Raw genomic sequence first — 4349 nt, 5'->3', positions numbered from 1 at the left:
GGGATAAATAGGAATCTGCGCCACGTGACCTTGGATCAAGCGGGAAACTTGCAGATTCTTTGCCTAGACGCACGTCACAAAGAGGAGGAGGCGAGGCTTGGGGTTTGAAAACGAAAGGCCGTTGGCCGGCTGTTAAGAGTTCTGTGGGCGGGGCCTGCCTGGGCAAAATTGACGGGAAAGCAGCAGGAGCGTTTAAAAATGGGGGTTTCCCCCCCCCTTCGGAGCGGATTTCTCCCTGCCTCCGAAAGTGGTTTACAAAAAAGAGTAACACAAAATTATCAACGTGCGTGTTGGCACCCGCCCGTCTCCGGGACATAAGCGCAAATTATCAGTAAAAACAGTTTAAAACTATTAATAAATAATTCAGCATTTTAAAAAATCAACGCTTAAATGCTGCATTTTCACAGGTCACATCAGAAAAGGGGTGAAATTCACCTGACACGAGAACTTTTTCATTTACCACTTTCCCTAACAAGGGGGCTGCAGAGGGTGTTGACACAATGGGTTTTCTTGGGGTGGCTTCCAACCTATGCAACGTTCTCCCCTGGAAAACACACCTGGCACCATTTCTGTCTTTTTGGCCCCAAGCAAAAATGTTCCTCGTCCACCAAGCCATTGGCCTTTAATTATCTGCAGCATCCTTCCGTGGGTGGGATGCCCTAGGTCTGTCTTTATAGATATGAACATATTTTTAGTTTTGACTCTGTTGGTGTTAATGTATGTTGTTTTTATTTTGTAAGTTGCTTTAAGTTACTTTTCATTTAAAAAAACAACCCCTAGAACAACTACTAGAAAGTGCAGTTAAAAGGTATGTGCAGAATGCCTTCACCCCACAAGAACCAACATGTAAAACAAGAGAGAACAGTACAAATAACAACAATAACAACAACAATAATAATAATAATAAATACGAAGACAAATTGGCTCTGGGGAAGAAACTTTCCTTGTCACCTTCCTTCAGATGCTGATCCCAAAAGTCCAGGGTTCATATGGGGGAAAGGCAGTTCTCTTCAGTATAGGGGTCCTGAACTGTGTAGGGCTCTAAAGCAATTAAATTACTCTAAAAACAAATTGGCAGCCAGACCAGAACCAGTTTTATGTTCATTTCTTCTTGTTCCAGCCATATTCTGCACTAGCTGTTGTTTCCAAACCATCTTCAAAGACAGTCCCAACATCCAGCACATTGCAATAGCCTAACCTGTAAGTTATCCAAGCATAGACAATGGAAGCCATTCCTTTCAATGAAAACTTGCATGCCAGGTACTATAAGCCAGTGCTGAAGCAATGACCCACCTTAAAAAAAAATCAAACAATTTAAACTGCTGGGTGGAGAAGGCAGTTACTGTATTTTTCACCCTATAGGACGCACTTTTTCCCCTCCAAAAATGAAGGGGAAATGTGTGTGCATCCTATGGGCGAATGCAGGCTTTCGCTGAAGCCTGGAGAGCAAGAGGGGTTAGTGCGCACCGACCCCTCTCGCTCTCCAGGCTTCAGGAAGCTATCTGCAAGGCTTGGAAGCCCAGCGGGAGGTCCCGTGGGCTCGCAAGGCTTGCGGGCAGCAGCCTGCAGCCCAAAAGCTCGGGGGACAGCAGGGAGGCGCAGGGCCACCACCCCGCTATTCCCCGACCTGATCTGGAGGCTGGCTTCTCCCCCCCGCCAGCCCCACAAACTCGGGGGACAGCAGGGCAAGCCGCTGCCCCATGGAGGCTACAGAGGCTGCCCCTGAAGGCAGAAGAGGGAGATGGAGCGCTCCGTCTCCCTCTTCTAGCTTGGGGACGGCTGCGCAAACCTGGGGGGGAAATAAAATTTTTTTCCTTGATTTCCTCCCCCCCAAAAAAACTAGGTGCGTCCTATGGGCCGGTCCTATAGGGCGAAAAATACGGTAAGTACCACTATAAACCCTGATGGACCAGGGCCAGAAAAGATTTCTTGGAGGACACACCTGAGGAGGGTGAACTGCCACTATCCAGCTGGAACCTTTTTGGGGTAGTCTGCTTCTTTTCATGTATTTTACAAATGTATTTAAATCCAGTTCATTATGATCTGCAGTCTCAGTCTCTTTCCAGAGTTAATCCACAATTATATTGGTAAGCAATAGGGTATCATGTGGAAAGAAATGATGGGATGTATAGCTACTATAACTTTCTTATGGAAGTTGGGTTATTGACATGTGTCAATATACCCTCATAAATGTATGAATTTAAAAAAATGATTATCTGGTAGACTGGGGGTATGATTGGAAACAACAGACTGCTGATACTTTGGAAAAGGAACTTCCACATCTCCCTTTAAGTTTTTTCTATTTAGATGAACACTACTAGTCTTGTAAGCTGATGAGGAATACACACATGCAAACTCCAGTACTGAATAAGCTTGCAAATACCTCCCCCTCCCAATTCCTGCAGGAGATCTGATCTTAAAGTACTTCAGTACTTCCTATTGATTGTATTCTAAGCAAAGATAAAGAGCAACTTCAGAGTTTCATTTACCTAAAAATAAGTTTCTATGAATCAGCCTTTACAGAGTCAGAATATGGAAGGCGCCACCTTCTCAAAACTCAGTTGTTTTCTGAAAGCAGCAGATATTGAGGTAATGATCTGTAACATCACAGTTAATGTTCACCTAGTGTAAAACCATGGTGACAGCAGCCACGAAATTAAAAGACGCCTGCTTCTTGGGAGAAGGGCAATGACAGGCCTAGACAGCATCTTGAGAAGTAGAGACATCACCTTGCCAACAAAGGTTCGTATAGTTAAAGCTATGGTTTTCCCAGTAGTGATGTATGGAAGTGAGAGCTGGACCATAAAGAAGGCTGATCGCCGAAGAATTGATGCTTTTGAATTATGGTGCTGGAGGAGACTCTTGAAAGTCCCATGGACTGCAAGAAGATCAAACCTCTCCATACTGAAGGAAATCAACCCTGAGTGCTCACTGGAAGGACAGATTGTGAAGCTGAGGCTCCAGTACTTTGGCCACCTCATGAGAAGAGAAGACTCCCTGGAGAAGACCCTGATGTTGGCTAAGATGGAGGGCACAAGGAGAAGGGGACGGCGGAGGACGAGATGGTTGGATAGTGTTTTTGAGGTTACCAGCATGAGTTTGACCAAACTGCGGGAGGCAGTGGAGGACAGAGGTGCCTGGCGTTCTCTGGTCCATGGGGTCACGAAGAGTCGGACACGACTAAACGACTAAACAACAACAACAAAGTGTAAAACCATGGTTTCCTGGACAAGTTGCAGAGACTTGGAGCTGTGTATTCCCTTCATGATTTGTACGTGATGGGTTTAGAAGCATCTGCTTACATTTTTAAACAAGCTATAGTTCCGCATGACAGTTATACTGCAAAATTGCAGCAGGCTTAAACTCAAATCAGTGAGAACAAGCCAGGATCAAATCACAGTATCACAATTGAAAGGGACCACGAGGGTCATATAGTCCAACCCCTTGCAATGCAGGAATCTTACACCCAATGTGGTACACAACCCTAACAGTCTCATGCTCTACGAACTGAGCTATGGTGACTTCAAATCCTGTTTTCTCTTTTAAAGCATATGCTTCAGATTTCCTCCTTTGGTGCACAAAACGGTTTTGGAGTGTACAAAATTCATAACTCATTCACATTGAAGAAAATCATGGTTTCCCATAATAACAGAGCTGGGCCCAAGTATAATTAGTGAATTGCCAGGTTTTATATCGCATATGCAGTGAGATCCAGCCAAGGACTTTTGACAACTGTGTTCTACTGAGCACTATCTTACTAGCTGGTAACAGCCGTATTTTTAGCACAGTGATTGCCTTGTGGATGTCGATGCATGTGATGGCCACAGCTCACCACATCCAGAAAAAAGATGCTTCCACAGCCCAATATCACATTTGCACACTGCTCTTCATGCAAGGTGCCAAGGGCACCATTCATGTGACTGTCCTTTATCGCAACCATCATCTTAACATCGTATTACCAGAATCACTTAGCGATATGAATCAATCCTGGCCTCCCCAAACTCAGTCTACCACTACATCACACTGGCTCTGTCAGTTGGCTCTGTCAGTGCAGGGGATCATTGGGCTCTTGCTCTTGACAAGCCAGCAGGAGGCCAAAGCTTGGACCTGATAAAAATCTGATGTTGATAATGGTGCATTCCATTCCTAGCTTCCCAGATACCAAGAGGCACAGCAAAACATAAGTGCTCATTCCTGGATCAATTTTTGTTGGACTGCATATCTGACACACACAGCTATTTGTCTGAAGAAAGTATCTTGTACCAGTTTGGCATGGTTATTCTACTAAAGTGGTGCATACAAACCCCCTCTATCCAATTCACAGGACCACCACCCTCAGGTACTTGCCC

Source organism: Podarcis gaigeae (assembly GCF_964106915.1).
Source record: "Podarcis gaigeae genome assembly, chromosome: 8".
NCBI lineage: Eukaryota > Metazoa > Chordata > Lepidosauria > Squamata > Lacertidae > Podarcis > Podarcis gaigeae.
Note: the sequence above shows the minus strand (reverse complement) of the source record.